Source organism: Myotis yumanensis, unplaced genomic scaffold, assembly GCF_028538775.1.
Source record: "Myotis yumanensis isolate MYYU_CA2020_CCGP unplaced genomic scaffold, mMyoYum1.0.hap1 SCAF_9, whole genome shotgun sequence".
In the NCBI taxonomy this organism is placed as follows: Eukaryota; Metazoa; Chordata; class Mammalia; order Chiroptera; family Vespertilionidae; genus Myotis; species Myotis yumanensis.
Genome location: NW_027223760.1, coordinates 71,309,460 through 71,326,341, shown reverse-complemented (window position 1 = coordinate 71,326,341; position 16,882 = coordinate 71,309,460). Strand labels below are relative to the sequence as shown.

The window sequence follows — 16,882 nt, the reverse complement described above, 5'->3', positions numbered from 1 at the left end:
ACTTACACTTGGCGGCAACCAGGCTTTCTCTATTGCCTGACAGGCAGGAGAAATGGTTTATTCTCTGTCCTCTCTGTTCATATGGACAACCCCTCCTTGCAACATCCTGAAATGCTCATCAGCCTTTAAGAAGGAAGGTGGGGCCCTGGGGGTGGCATGGGGGATAGGAAAGGGGAAGGACTTGCTCTCGGGTGGGGCTGAACAGGCTTACCCCCGAGACAGGGAAGGAATAACAGCGGTTCCTCAGTAAGTGCTCCAGTGCTGCCTGAGCTTTGAGCAGCCGTTTCAGTGACAGAGACCCTGGCTTCTCCCTTCCCTTTCCTGCACATTTATGTAAATCTCAGGGTGTTTCATAGGCCCCTGAGAAGGTGCCAGATTGCCTTCTCTGATAGCCCACACCTGGCCCAAGAGGAATGAAGAAAACAAATCACTCAGTTCAATCAATTAACCCGGCAGACGAACAAAGGTTCGAATAAAGGAGAAACTTGGGACATGGTCGTTACTGTATACACAAAAACATGGAACATGCTCGAAACTTACAATGTTTTATAATCTTGTGTCTCCCCATCTGCATTTTAATCCTGAAGGTAGAGAATGTGCATTTTCCTTTTGTGCTGTCATTCACTGTGCCTGGGGACAGAGCACTCAGTCATTTAGGCTGGTGGTTTGAAGCAGGAAAGACACACAGTGATATAAAGGGGAAGAGGCAAAATTTCAACAAATTAAAAAATCAGCTTGCAAGAAATCAATAGTTAATTGTAGCACATTGGAAATCTATTCTAAGACTCAGAAGTATTTTATAAATTAATCCCATGAAATGCACATTTTAGCGAATGAAAGCAAAGCCACAATTTATAAGGAATTTATATTCTAACAGACATTTCTCTTGGATGGGTGCAAAGCTGTTAAAGTTAAAAGACCAGGGAAGAAAATACAAAAGTCCTGTGTTGAAGAAGAGTTTTCTCATTCTGGGAAGAAAAAAAAAAGTTAAAACACCAGAAATTCATGCTGCTTTCTAAGATGCTTCAGCCAAAGAAAATAATTCAGGTCTGGGCTGGATTAACTCAGATGTCTACAAAATAGTGAATGTGTTCAGATGTGGGAGATTATGAGAAGTGGAAGAACGAGTATCTGCTCAAGGAGAGAAGGTTTGGTGCCATGACCCAGAATGAAGAGGTTTGTCACCAATCAGTCTTTGAACTATAAAAACAAAAGGAAAATGCAAGATAAATTCAAAACCAAAAGTAGAAAGTAGAAATTGGGGATTGGAAATACTGACCTTATAAAATGTAATGTTTAAGTTGACCCTCCCCCCAGGTGTGGCCACCTCTAATGGACTGGCCATTTCTCAGTGAGTAGTTCTCATCTGGAGTGCTCCAGAGAATGACCTGGAGCATTTAAAAAGTCAGAAGCTCAGGGGCTGGAGGAGGTCAATGGGGGAGAAAAGGGGAAACATGTAATACTTTCCACAATAAAGATTTTTTTTTTAAAAAGTCGGAAGCAGGGCAAGGTTTCTGATACTGAATTATTGTTTTAAAGTTCAACCGTTGATTCTGATGCAGTAGGGTCTGTGGCCCATACCTTGAAGATTCACTGAAGTAGACCATTGCTATGGATTGTGCCCTCCTGAAATCCATTTGTTTAAGCCCTAATTCACAATGTGATGATATTTGGAGATAGAGCCCTAAGACAGCGGTTCTCAACCTGTGGGTTGTGACCCTTTGGGGGTCAAACGACCCTTTCACAGGAGTCGCCTAAAACCATCAGAAAACACATATATAATTACATATTGTTTTTGTGATTAATCACTATGCTTTTATTATGTTCAATTTGTAACAATGAAAATACATCCTGCATATCAGATATTTACATGACGATTCATAACAGCAGCAAAATTACAGTTACAAAGTAGCAACGAAAATAATTTTGGGGTTGGGGTTACCACAACCTGAGGAACTGTATGAAAGGGTCGCGGCATTAGGAAGGTTGGGAACCACTGGCTTAGGAGATCATTGGGTTTAGGTGATATCATGAGGATGGGGCCCTCAAGTGGGGATTAGAGAAAAGACACCAAGGTACTCTCTCTCCCCGTGTGAGGACACAGCCAGAAGGCTGCTATCTAGGAGCAAGGAAGAGAGCTGTCATCAGCAACGGAATCAGCTGACACCTTGATCTTGGACTTCCCAGAACTGTGGAAACCAATGTCTGTTGTTTAAGCCACCTAGTCATGGTACTTTGTTATGGCAGCCTGAGCTGACAAAGACAACCGTTAAGTAGATACATGAAGTTGACACCCTCTGTAATGTTGAGAAAGTTGCAGCCATCCTAGACATAGAGTTTTTAAAATAGTGGAGGTCATATTTTGTATATAAGTTCAAACCTATGTCATGCTAGGCTATGGTTTAGATGTTGAGTAAAGCATCTTAGTCATTGTTGGGTGGAAATGGATTCTTCAAAAATAAACTCTTTATTGAAACTTTGCCCTAGATACACAGCCTATTTTTTTGTGTGTGTGATTCTTGGCATTTTTTCTCCTTTTACTTCATTTGTGTACTGTACATGCTTTATTTACCACTAGTCCATGAGCTTCAGGGGGCAATACCATGACTGATCCATTTCTTTAGCCTTATGATTATTCTGACAAAAAAATCTGTACATCATTTTATCTATATACTTCAGCATCTATATCTTTTAATATAACCCCAACATTATCAAACTTAAAAAGATTAACTTTAATTTTAACACCATCAAATATTCAGTAAGCATCCCAATTTTCCCAATTGTACCATAAATAATATTTTTGTTTTGAATTGTCTAAATCAGGGTCCAAATGAAGGCCACATGTCGAGTTTTGCTTGGTTGATCTGTCTCACAGTCTTTTAACCTCAAATTCCCCTTCTTTTTTCTCTTCTTGCAACATTGTTGTTGTTGTTGAAAAAACCATTTGCCCTGCAGACATTTCTATGTTCTGGATTTTTCTGATTGTATTTCTGTGGTGTTATGTTCCCCTAACATGTTTTTTAATCCTGCACTGGTAGGTAGAGTTATGTGCTGTATCTAAAGGTTTGATAAGATTCAGATTCCCCCCTTTTTTTTGGAGGCAAGGGGAATGTGCCTCTGACTGGTTACTTATTGTCACATGACAAATTATTGCTTAACAACAGCTTAAACAACTTTTTAACTTGCTCATGGTCATTATTATTTTTTATTTATTGATTTCAGAGAGAAAGGGAGAGGGAGAGAGATAGAAACATCAATGATGAGAGAGAATCATTGATTGGCTGCCTCCTGCATACCCCCTACTGGGGATCAAGCCTGCAACCTGGGCATGTGCCCTGATTGGGAATTGAACCGTGATCTCCTGGTTCATAGGTCAATGCTCAACCACTGAGCTACACTGGTCAAGTTGGTCAAGAATTTGGGAAGGGAAACAGGCATGGCTTACCTGTGCTCCATGGTATCTGGGGCCTTGCCTGTGCCTAAGACTCTCTCTCTCTCTCTCTCTCTCTCTCTCTCTCACACACACACACACACACACGCCCCAATACCAATATACTACTGCAGTATAGTTTCAATTTCTTCACACTTTGTTATGGGCTGAATTGTGTCCCTCAAATTAATATGCTAAAATACCTCAGAATGTGACTATATTTGGACATAGAGTCTTCAAAGAGGTAATTAAGGTTAAATGAGGTCATTAGGATGGGTTCTAATCCTTTATAACTGGTGTACTTATAAGAAGAGGCAATTAGGACAGAGAAAAGACAACGTGAAGACACAGGGAGAAGATAGCCATCTACACGCCATGGAGAGAGGCCTTGAAAGAACCCAACCCTGCTGACCCTTTGATCTTAGACTTCTGGTGTCCAGAACTGTGAGGATATAAATTTCTGTTGTGTAAGCACCCAGTCTATGGTACTTTGTTATAGCAGCCCTAGCAAATTAATACACAGTTCCCTTTTCCCTAATAATATATCCTAGGAGGGATATAGTCAATTCAAGGAAGAATGTCATTATCTTCCCAAGGGGAACACCAAACTAAGTTTCCCCTCATTTTACGGACAATGATGGGAAAAGGGGTCTAGATTGTGGATCGGTGGGAGCTATTGCTGTAATTCTAATGGAGCCTTTCCTTTACATGCCTCTTCTAAATCAATTATGTCTCAGTTTTAATTTTGCTCTAGACTCCCAAGTTCTTTTTATAACAGCAATAGTCACCGTTGAATATTTACTATGTTCCAGGCATCCTGCTAAGTTTTTTACACTTAAATCATGTAGTCCTCCCCATTAGAGGGTAGGTACTATTATTAATGCAGAGGATGATACTGAGGCGTAGGGAGCTTAAGTAACATGCTGGGGGTCACACATTCGCGAAGGGCAGACATAATTAGAGAAGTCACCCTGGTGAAAGTGAAGTAGTCTCTGGTGTTATTGACAGGCTATAGCCAGAATCCTAATAGTAACAGCTAACTCTTATTGAGCACTTACTATTGTGCTAAGTGCTAAGTGCATTACACGTATTTATTAGAGTGAAAAAAATCACCACCACATAGAAGATTTCTGACTTCTCCCTCCTCTATGACTCACTCCTCCCCAGGAGAGGGGAGGGACAAGAGGCTGGGAGGAGGAGGAGGAGCAACTTTTCAGTGGTGAGTATGGGAGTAGGAACTCAGAAACATTGCTCAGCCCCACTGTTTCTCCTCCTAGCAGCAGCCTCCTCTCATGCTATTGGCTCTGTTTTCTCAAGATGCATGGTTTCCAGGGACAGTTTCCAAGTGGGAGGCCTGCCCTAGCTTGCGTAGTTACCCTGTTTAATTCTGGGGTTCACTTACCCACAAATATAAACCACTGACTCCAATAAAAAATTACTCAGTGATAAAGTTGATATTCTAATCCCATTTGTTGCCCATCCCTTAATTACTCAGAACTCTATGAAGGAGGCGGCAGCGTGGCCATGGTGAGGGCGAGTAGATCCAACTTTCCTGCTGCCTGAGAGGTGTGGAGGGTCGCGACGTCTGAGAAAAAGCAGCCGGTAGACTTGGGTCTCCTGGAGGAGGAGGACGAGTTCGAGGAGTTCCCTGCGAAGGCCGGACTGGTTTAGATGAAGATGAAGATGCACATGTCTGGGAGGATAATTGGGATGATGACAAATGTAGAGGATGACTTCTCCGATCAGCTAGGAGCTGAACTAGAGAAACATGGTTATAAGATGGAGACCTCATAGTATCCAGAGGGAAGTGTTGAAGCCACGTAAAGTGGAACTATTTACTAAATTCTAGGGCACAGAATTCAGGATGGATAAACTTAAAAAATGTTTATTTTAAAAAAACCCACAAACTTGCCCTAGCTGGTTTGACTCAGTAGATAGAGTGTAAGCCTGCGGACTGAAGGGTCCCAGGTTTGATTCTGGTCAAGGGCACATGCTCGGGTTTCGGGCTCCATCCCCAATAGGGGGTGTGCAGGAGGCAGCCAATCAATGATTCTCTCTCATCATTGATGTTTCTATCTCTCTCCCTCTCTGAAATCAATAAAAATATATATATTTTAAAAACCCACAACTCTATGAGGGTTGAGGGGTGCCCTTTATTATAGCCACTTGAATCCCAAAAACTATGAACTCATTGAAGCCTAATACGAATTCCATTAGAAAACTATTCTCCTCCTCCCAGATGAGAAAACTGGTAGTTCTCATATGGCCACTCCCTTGAAGGATAAATATTTGCTCTCGGTTCAGGGTCAGATGAAATTAAAGCACTAAGGGTGTTTGCAGACTTAAAGGCCATAGGGCGGTGGTTCCGGCTTTGACATTCACTGGCAGCAGAACCTCGATCAAGTACTTTCCGACTTCTGGTTCCTTTCTCAGTAAAGTGAGGATTGGCTGTTTATTTCTGTTCCAAGGTTCTGTAACTGTGAATCCACGATGACTAGCCATTGACTGTCCCCCCCCCCCACCCCCACCCCCGCCGCTTCCCTTTCTTCACTGAGGGCTTTTGATGCTGACTTTTCCTCTGATTGAGCTAGGCCCAGTCCCTGGGGGGCCCAGGGGGTTTGAAACTCCCGGTTGTTTGATGGGCTCTGCCTTCTGAAGTTTGCGCTCAGTTGCCTTTGGTTGCCACAGCAACATAACATGCCCACGCTTCCCTTTCTGAGAGTGATAACTGCTGATCTGCTGTCAGACTGTTATACACGGGGTTCCACCCAGGCCCAGCTGCTCTGCAGCTTTTCCTTGCTTCCCCACAAGGGCCAGCAGACAGGGGAAGAAGCTCCCAGTCATTCCTCGGGAGCTGTGGGGGCTCAAGTAAAATCAGGCAGATACTTTCCTGGGAAAAGTGCACAGGTCAGCATTAGGAAGAGAAATCTCAAGAGATCCAGGCTCAGGAGTAAGAGCCTGATACAGAGCAGTGAGTCCAGCCATTGCAAAGCCTGTCCTTTCGTTGATACCATGGAATTGAGTTTAGTCACCAGGTTACGGGGTTGATGGAGACCTTGTGGCAGGCCCTCACTAGGAGGAGTTTCATCTGATTCTGAAACCCGTGGTTTAACACCAGAACAAAGCAAAATAGCAAAGAACAGGAAATGGAAAAAAACAGTTTGTGTCGTGGAAACTCCCTGTTGTTCACCTGCATTCTTCCAAAACAGCAGTCAAAGGAGCCCAGATACTTACCCTTCTGGGGGGTATCCCCAGATGGTACATCTCCTAGAAGGAGGTTGTCAATACACTTGATACCCCAGTTCTGTTTAAAAAAAAATTCTTTATTGTTGAAAGTATTACCTATGTCTCTTTTTTTCCCTCTTGACCTCTCCCCCACCAGCTCCTGCCCCCCAGCACAGGCCCTCACCCCCCTACTGTCTCTGTCCATTGGTTATGCTGATATGCATGCATACAAGTCCTTTGGTTGATTGCTTACCCACCACCCGCCCACCCTCACCTGGATACCCCAGTTCTTTTGAAGAATGTTCTCAAGGTATCATTTAGGGAAGGAAGTTGAGGTTGTGTTTCCCCACCTTCAAGACAAGATAACTCACTCTCTTTTGCATTTTCTGAAAAAAGAAACTGCAGTGGGGCCAGGAAGTAAGGACAGAGCAGGGCCAGGATGTGAACCGGTGCTAGGGACCCCTGCACTTACGAGTGCTGGGACAGCTCCTCCGTAAGGAGGAACAGAGATGGGTGTTGGCTCTGGACAAGGAGGACAAGAGGGCTAAAACAAGTACAGGTTTTGAAAGTCCAAAAGGATGGGCATGTCAGTGTGTACCAGAAGGGGCCAGCAGCCAGGATAAGAAAGACTCCTGTCCTTCTGACCCTTGCCCTCGCAAGATCTGCTACCACTCACAACCAGCAGACACTTCCTCACTTAGGTGGGGGCGGGTGGCTGTGGCCCTTGGTGGCATTGTTCCCGGAATGAAAAATGTGGGTGTTGGCAACCATATCAAAGACCTTGAATTGTTCAGAAACCCTTTCCCCTCTGATCACCAGACCAGAGTCCAACGGCCTTTCAAGGCCTCTGGAAACTTTGGAACAATAGACTTGGCCCCCTGCCTATCTGTTCACATGGCTTTCTGAAAAATGTAAGTGGGCCCCCAGCTAGCTGTGCTCCAGACCAATCACCATCCTGCCAACTTCCTTCAAGTTGATTCTCACAAGTTAAAGTTGGTGCTAAAGCGAGCACCAGTTGGGAGATTCTACTCTTGGAAGGCAAACTAGAATTAGGCGAGTGAAGGACTAGTACCTGACCCAGCACAAAATTAAAGGGGGTGCCAAAAAACTCAGTAATCACAATAAATAATGTTTTAATGCAATCTTTAACATTTTTTGATATTTCGTTTACTGTGGATTATTTTGCATTAATTTTGATTTATGAAACAATGATATAAAAATATTGTTTATCTTGACTACTGAATTTTTGATGCCTCCTTAAAGTTTGCATCCTATGTGAGATATGAAAAAGGCTCCTGAGGATTAACCAGGAGGGAGATGAGGGTCCTCCGGAGGTGGGAAAAGGACAGCCCAGATAACCCGGGCCATGTTTCATCTACATATTGAAATTTTGGGTGGAGATGTGAGAAAAGTCAGGTTTGCCACAGGCTCTAGATACCCAACAGTTCTGCCAGGGAATGCAACTGAAAAGCCACCTCCAAGAGCCCCAGTCTGCCCATCTGAAATCTTGCACATGGAGGCCGGGGAGTGCGCTAGCAGTAAGCTATTGCCTAGTTGGTATTTTCTTAAAAGGATTAGAATGGCTCCTTTTCCCTAAGGGTCACAGCTGGTATGCCATCAGCAGAGTGGTCAGTCCTTTGGCTCTTGAAATCATTTTGGTTTTAAAGAACCTTCCATTAAAATACAACCATCTCTGTGGGAAACCATTATCAGCAGAGATCTTACAAAGCAGGGACCTACCCATTAATTAATTAGTTAGTTAGTTAATTAATTCAGCAAACATTTAGCGAGTACCACACACCAGAGAAGAGTAGGATCGACCCTGCCTAGTTTAATGGGAGTGAAAGATAGAAATGTCAACGTAGTGGACTAAGGTCAAGATAAAGACCAGGGCAGAATGGTGGAAGGGCCCCTCATTCAATTTAGATTCCCTTCCAAGCAGATCTGCAACTAAGGGAGAGCAAGACTCAGGGTAGGCTCCTGCTTGGGATTACTAGAAAGAGGGGAAGAAAGGAACAGAGAGAATTCTCAAAACACTCCTCACCCGTGTCTCAGATTTGCCGGGGCCAATGCAGGACTGGAGGAGGAAGCCAGCTATCTGCTTTGATTCAAGGACGTCCGGTTGCACAACCCCAGGGGTGCCATTCTCATGGAATACAATGTAGGCTCAGTGCCATTGGACAGGATTTGGAGGGTTCTGTCCTGGCGCAGTGAAGACCATCTCTAAGAGAGGGGCGAGTTTGCCCTTAAAGGTCTGTGGCTATGCATCTTGGGGACCCGTGCACACGGAATCCTGACCCTGGTGGGGTGGGATGGGAAGAGGAGCCCAGAGGGCCCACACCTCTGGGATTTCTGCCCAGGGCTGGCCTGACACCATGGGAGTCTGTTTGGCTTGGTGGCTCTGCCCAGCTTCTCCTGTGAGAAAGGGGCTGTGACCCCAGGGGTGTTGCCTCCCTGGGAGAGCAAAACCACATGTGCTGTCTTGGATGTGCTTCCCAGGGGAGGTGGTTCGAGAGCTAATCATTGATGCAGCAGCCTGGGAAAAGACAAGAAAGGGGAGGAGAGGAATGTGTCTGGATCCTGAGCCCTCTCACTCTCTTTATAAATGATCAACATAGGAACATTTATTCAGGGCTTTTAAACACATCAGTCTATTTGTTTTTCATGACAACTCTGTTATTACCATTTTCCAGCTGAGGAAATTGAATCCTGAGAGATGACATAACTTCCGTATAACAGTCAGTAAATGGAAAAGTTAGGACCTTGACCATGACATCGGTTCCTCGTTCCCTGTGCTGAAATGAGAATAGCAGCACCCAAAGGGTTGTGCTAAGGATTAGGTCTGATGCTGTGTTCAGAGCAAATATAAATGGGAGACTCATGTGTAATTGAAACCAGTCACCCTATTAAGAACAATAAAAGAAAGACGTGAAATTAACTTTAGTAATATAATCTATTCCACACAATGTATACAAAGGATATCCATTTACTATATAAGCCATATTTTAAAATAGTTTTCATATTTTAAAAATATTAGTGAGATATTTTATATATTTTTTTCATACTAAGTCTTCGCAGCCCTGTGTGTATTTTGCACTTACTACCTATCTCAGTTTGGATTAGCACCTTTCAGGTGTCTAGTAACCCCAGTGGCCAGTGGCTGCTCTCCGGGCCGTGTAGGTTTAGAGTGCTCAGGCACAGGCCCCGGGCAGGAGGGTTCACTACTACAGCGGTGGTTGTTCCACGGCCCTGGGTCCCAGGCAGGTGGCTCCTCCTGAGCTCATTGCTCATTCACACCCTCATGCTTTCCTCTTGTTTTTCCCTGCCTACTGCCTTCACCGCAGGAGGTTATGGGCTGACTCTAAGGAGGCAGACACTCTGGCTTGCTTCCCACCAGCAGCCAGCCTTGATGTGACGCTCCTCATGCCTTAGTTTTTCTGTCTGCTAATGGTGAGCCCTTACACTTCGCCAACCTAATTATATGGACTCAATCTTAATGTAATTAGCATGTCTGTTGGGGCTCCCCAGAGGTGGGAGGACATATTTTGGGTAAGGAAGGTTCAGAAAACACCTCTCTGAGTCAGGAGGAAAGGCATTGCCACATCCTGGCTCCCCCGCTGAGGAGGAGGGAGGCTCCAGGAGCCACAATGGAAGGTGGTAATTAGGGAGGAGTCTCCAGGACCCCAGCAAGGAGTCTCTGAAGAGCTTATGAGGTTTCACCACCCCCCACTTTTTTTTTTAAATTTCAAGAGTTTGGGAGCACCTGGAGCCTGGAAGGAGGGTCTGCCCTTCAGTGGGAATTGCCTGTTTCTTCCCACCTCCCCACCCCTGACCCAAACTCCACCCTCATCCCTACTGCCACGCTCCCCTGCCCAAATGCAGAAGCAAAAGCCTCTCTTCAAAGAGCTATGTCAGGAGGGCTAACCAGCCATTTCTGCTCAGCTGCTGGCTCAGGCTAATTGCTGCCAGGCTATGCTGCCTCCCTGCCCGGAGCTCCTCCAAGACTTGGCTTTGCCCTCCCATGTTTCTCAGGAACCCAGCTATATTGCTGGGGCTGCCCTAACAAAGCACCACCAACTGCATGGCTTAGAACAACAGAAATGTAATGTCTCACAGTCTGGGGGCTGGAAGTCAGAAATCCGGTGTGAGCAGAGTTGATTTCTTTTAAGAGCTGTGAGGGAAAGATCTATTCCAGGCCTTTCTCCTAGCTTTTGGTAGCATCTGGAGTTCCTTGGCTTGTAAAGCATGTACTTTCTGTGTCTGCGCATTGTTTTCACTTTGTATTTCTGTCTCTGGGTCCACAAGTCCCTTTTTATAAGGACTTCAGGCAAGTCGGATTAGGGTTTACCCTAATGACCTCATTTAACTTGATTACCTTGCTAAAGACTGTATCCTATATAATAAAAGGGTAATATGCAGATTGACCAAACAGTGGAACGACCGGTTGCTATGATACGCACTGACCACCAGGGGGAAGACGCTCAACGCAGGAGCTGCCCCCTGGTGGTCAGTGCGCTCCCACAGGGGGAACGCCACTCAGCCAGAAGCTGGGCTGACAGCTGGCAAGCACAGCAGCCCGCCTCCGCAGCAGTGCTAAGGATGTCTGACTGGGCTTAAGCTGTCAGTTGGACATCCCTCAAGGGCTCTGGACTGGGAAAGGGCACAGGCCAGGCTGAGAGGCGCCCCCCCCCCCCCCCCCCCCCCCCCAGTACACAAATGTCATGCACCAGGCCTCTAGTGTTGAAATAAGGTCACATGCTGAGGAACAGGGGGTTAGGACTCAAGGGTGTGAATTTTGGTGGGACACAATTCAGCCCATCACAGCCTAAGCTCCCTTGGCAGGTTTTAGGCATTTGCTCTCATGCCTGGTAATCCAGGAGGTGGTTGAGACTCAGCCTTCCAGGGCCAGTGACCACATCTTCAAGTGTACAGTGTATCCGATGGAGCTGCCAGCGTAATTACCGGTGATTACCAAGCTGGCTCACATAAACTCTGAATTTCCTGGGGCGGCAGGCAATACAATGACCAGCAAAAGTCAGCCTCCACCTTTCAGGAAATGTAATCCAACAGGAGAAGTAAAACATTAACCAGATAATAAAATGCTGGGCCTGAAAGGTACAAATAATAAAGCCATAGAAGAGGGAATGCTTTCTTGTGGTTGAGAGATTAAGTGAAAGATTCAGGCAGATTTGCTTTGAATGGTCCTTCTGGTCCCAGAGGTAAAGATGAGAAAGGCTAGGCATTTCCGGGGGTGAGGGTCAGGGTTAGGGTAAGGGAAAGGTGAGCATGCATTCCAGGGAAGACTAGGTCGCTTGGCTAGTTCGGAGATTCGGGAGATGGCTGGAGGCAGGAGAATGAGAAAAAGGTGGGCAAGCAGGAAAAAGCCTAATTGTGATGGGCTTTCCCCACCAGGTCATGGGGACACATTGAGAATTTTCTAGCAGGAGAACAACATAAGCAAATCATTAGGGATACTAATTTTGTTGGTAAGAATGGGCTGGGCAGAGTTAAGGAGGTGAGTGGGGAAGATAGGACACATAGGAGGCTTTGGTAGTTGTTCAAAGGTGAGGGAAAGACCTGAGTTAGGGCAGCTGCTATTGAAATAGAAAGGAAAGGGGAGTGGGAAAGTATTTGGGAAGAAAGAGCCCACAGAACTGATAACAGCTAGGTGTGAAAGGAGAGGAAGAGAAGACAAACAGGTTTCAGGTTTTCAAGTCTGGGCAGTTGGGAGGGTGGGTGCTATTAAAAGAAGGGAACAGGCAAGTGCAGGGTGTGGCTGTGCAGTCCTGGCACTCCCTGCGGAGAGGAGAGGCTGGGTCCTCCCCTTCCTCCCGCCTCCCTCTGATGGCCAAGAGCAGGCGTGGCCTCCCCTGACTCCTACCTCGTTTCTTTTTTCCTTAGAAGCTGTATCTTGGTCATTTAAGGCACATGGTTGTTTCAAGGGTGTTCTTGATGTCACAATGAAGAAATGAGAGAAATGAGAGACCTTAAAGCAGTGTCATGGAGACGAGCAAAAGTGAGGCGATTGCAGTGCTGTAAAATATATTTCTGAAAATGTAATCTTAGACAAAGCTGAGATTTACGCCCCCAGACACCTGTGACAATAGCATCCCTCCTTTTGGGTCACAATAGATACCTGTATTTAGTCCTTGGTTCTCTCACTCTGACAGGCATAAGACACAACTTTTATCTCCTATGAAAGCCTCTGACCTCCTCGGTGTGAAGGCTCTGTGCATGTGAGTGTTGTGTTCCCTGCGTGGCAACTCTTCCTCCCTATCCTGCCCCAGGCCTCTCTCACTGCAGGAGCTTTGTAACCCTCTGCTAGCCAGTTCCAGGGCCTGTTGTCTAATCAGGCAGAAACTCTGATGTGGGCGAGGTGATTTCACCAGCATAATTGGGAAGTGACCATCACCAATAAAGCACAATATGTCAGAAACAACATGTAGCTAGAGCTATCTTCTTTGTGATCTGTTATCTCCGAGGGCTAAGGGGAGGCAGTCCGAGTAAGAGATGATGCTTTGATCCCTCCAACACATGTTTCTGGACAGGGCTCCCACAGGAAAACATCTGGAAATGTCCTGAGGTCTAATGTGAGGGAACACAATGTAGACATGCAGAGAGACAGACTGGAGTGGGATGGTGAGTCATAGGAGGCTGTGATATCACCTCCTCTGGTCTCATCATCTGCCACTTCAGAAAATAATTCAAATTCCACCAGAAACAATCCAAATGCACAACACTGGGGCATTGGCTTAAACCATTATCTTTTATCCGTATACTGAAATACACTACAACTACCAAAAGGCAGTGGTAGAAGTGGCTCTATTGAGGTGGACAGATGTTTGTGATCTATTGTTGATATCTAGTTTTTTGTGCGTGTTTGAAAAGCATATATATATATTAAAGGTTGAAAGTATTATGTCCTAGTTGTATTATGGGTAACTTTTCTCTCTTCTTTTTATTTTCTGCAATAAAAATATATTACTTGTGAAAATTTAAATTTAATAAGTATTTTTTGGATTTTTAAAAATTGAGATGACATTGGTGAATAACGTTATACAAGTTTCAGCTATACAACATTATAATTTGATGTCTATATACACTATAGCATGCTCATCACTAAAAGTCTAGTTTCCATCCATGACCATATACTATTTAGGGAAATGCAAATCAAAACCACAATGAGATATCACCTTAAGCCTGTTACAATGGCTATTATAAAAAAGACACCAAACCAATAGAATATTGAATGTCAGCTGTAATTGAAAAAAAATTTTTTTTAAAAAATATATTTTATTGATTTTTTACAGAGAGGAAGGGAGAGAGATAGAGAGTTAGAAACATCGATGAGAGAGAAACATCGATCAGCTGCCTCCTGCACATCTCCTACTGGGGATGTGCCCGCAACCCCAGGTACATGCCCTTGACCGGAATCGAACCTGGGACCTTTCAGTCCGAAGGCCGACGCTCTATCCACTGAGCCAAACCGGTTTTGGCGAAAAAAAATTTTGAAGACAAAAAATAACAAGTGAATAAAATTACTTAACAATAACACAGGCCCTCAGAAATACTTTTTTGGTGTTAATTGGAGAGTGGCATGAGATGACTGCCAAAGTCAGCTGCGATCCTCCCCACCCCTCTCTTCACTGCTTTCCACCACAAAGCTCCTGTCAGCGGGACTGCCCTTCTGAGCCCTGCTGGGGAGGATGGGGCTGTGATAAGCATCACTGCCCTCATTAGGGGAGGGCGGGGACCTTAGGCAGGTTGAGTAGCTCTTGCTCTGAAATCCCCAGTTAATGGAATCCTGTAGGAGGTAGAAATTGGCCTTCCTTTTTCCCTCCTTCTGTTTTCCAGCTGCCAGCTGCTCCTCTCATGAATAGGTTTTCTTCTGGTTCCAATTCCATGACTTTGCTTTCCAACTGCTATTGTACCCAGGCCAGCTGGTTGGCAGGGCTAGTTTTTAGGGGTATAGAGTCTTTCGGACACACAGGGGTTAAGTGTCAAAAACAAAGTAGAAGCTCACCAGGAAATCAGGGGGCAGGGAAGGGTGATGAAGGTGGGCCTCCTTGTGTTGCTGGTCAGTTTGCTGGTCAGTAGCACCACACTGGGGTCCAGTAAGCGGGCAGGGCATTGTTCAGAACTTGAGTGCAATATTCCTGCAGCAAAACTCTCAGGGCCAAAAGAATGTCCATCCAAGTGTTCCCCAGACAGCTATGTCGACTTTCGCCACTACTTGGAAGGGTTAAAACGGGTCAGATGCACCTGTTCAGCCCTGCATCACCCTCCAAGGGTGGTCATGGCTGCCAGCGAGCGGCCTCTTGAGGCAGTTTCCACAGTGAGGAGAGTCCAGAACCATCGTGCAGCCTTAGAAAGCTGCTTGGTTGCAGGACTGCTTTGTGAGCAGTGTTTTCACACGGGGAAATGGGAAAAGGGAGCCCTGGGAACACCCAGGCTTCCCAGAACCAGGGCTGCAGCCTCTGCCTTATTCTTGGCTCCTCTGCTTTCGCCTCTACTAAGGATAAAAGCATTCTGACATACCTCATCCAGGGGCACAGCCAGGAAATACGGAGCAGTGGTTACAAACTCTGCCCCGGACCTTGAGCTAATTAGTTACTAGTAATTTCTCTGAGCTTCAGTTTCTTCCGATGTAACAGGACATACTCATTGTATATGCTTTGGAGTTGTGAAATAATAGAAAGAATTTAGAGGATGGTGCTGGGAACATACTTAGCAAGCATGTAGCAACTAGTATGGGCAGGGACAGCATCCTTCTTACCAGGACTGAGGGCGGCCTGTGCTGGAGCTCGTTCTGGAGGACCTTTGGGTGTCAGGCATTCACTTGTTAGCTGCTGGACGATGGAGAGTTTCCAGAGCGGGCTGGGTGGCAAGGAGGGCGATGCTATGTACCAACAAGGATGAAGTTACTTAAATATTTAACCGTCAAGTATGGCAGCGTACCAGCTGAATACAAATTGCAATGTTAAGTGTTAAATATGAATTCTTATTAGTATAAATGAGTGTTAGCTAGAGGGCTTTTACGGCTAGATTTTACCTTCCCCAACACGTGCACATACACATGTATACACGAGTGTGCACATGCACACACCCCTTCTGACTTTTTAAGGGGAAAACCAGAAAGCACTCAGGAAAGGTAAGGGACCAGCAGGTGTCAGACCTGGATTGCAGATGTTTGGATGCGTTGTCTCTGGGACCTGGCGGTGTGTGTGCCAACAGCCTGTTCAGGACAGTGGCTTTCTGATGCGTCAAAGCTCTGTTTGCCGGGTTGATGGGGCCTCACGGTCATGCTCTGCCCAGTGTGGATTCTGCAGTTCCCAGATTGCAGTATCAGGGGCACAGGGCTAGGGTGGGGATATGGGAAAAGACCCCTGGGCTTGATGGCAAATCAATGAGTTCCATATTAGTTTGCTAAGGCTGCCTTAACAAAGTACTGCAGACTGGGTGGTATAAGCCACAGAAATTAATTTTCTCAGTTTATTCTGGAGACTAGAAGTTCGAGATCAAGGTGTTAGCAGCGTTGGTTCCTTCTGAGGGCCTCTCTTTTTAGCTTACAAATGGCTGTCCTATCCCTGTGTCTTCATATCTTTCCTGTGTGTGTCTGTGTCCAAATTCCTCTTCTTATAAGGATACCAGTCAGATTGGATTAGGGCCCATCCTAATGACCTCATTTTAGACCTCATCTCCAAATACGGTTAAATTGTGAGGTTTGGGGGGGAGGGGGTGTTTAAGACTTCATCATATGAATTTTGGGGCACACATAATTCAGTCCATATTCATAACAAGCTCGTTCCTCCCAGCCTGGTGTGCCCAGTGTTGTCTGCAGGCTTTTCTCTCTGGCACATGTAGGGTACACGCTCCTCTGAGATTTCCCGGTGTCTTCCTTTTCTCACTTCTAATTGTGAAAATATTCAAACACGTGGTAGAATATATACCAACCCATCTATCCCTCACCTAAGTTCAATACCGGTTAGCACTTTGTCAAATGCCATTCATTTATGTGTGTGTGTGTGTGTGTGTGTGTGTGTGTGTGTGTTTGGCACCATTTCAAAGTTACCTCGAAATACTTCAGGATACATCTTCAAAAATAAATGAATAAACAAAAGGACCTTTAAAACTTAGACATAATACCATTATCATACCTAACAATAATCGCTCCATGTTCAAATTTCTTAGACTATCACCACAATGGTTTCCTTCACTAAGATTCAT

The 16,882-nt window shown here is 45.3% G+C and overlaps 1 pseudogene; it reads left to right on the top strand.

Annotated features, from left to right (window-relative positions):
• Nucleotides 1-1,086: 1,086 nt before the first annotated feature.
• On the top strand, nt 1,087-5,226 carry LOC139016021 (26S proteasome complex subunit SEM1 pseudogene; annotated as a pseudogene).
• Nucleotides 5,227-16,882: the final 11,656 nt, after the last annotated feature.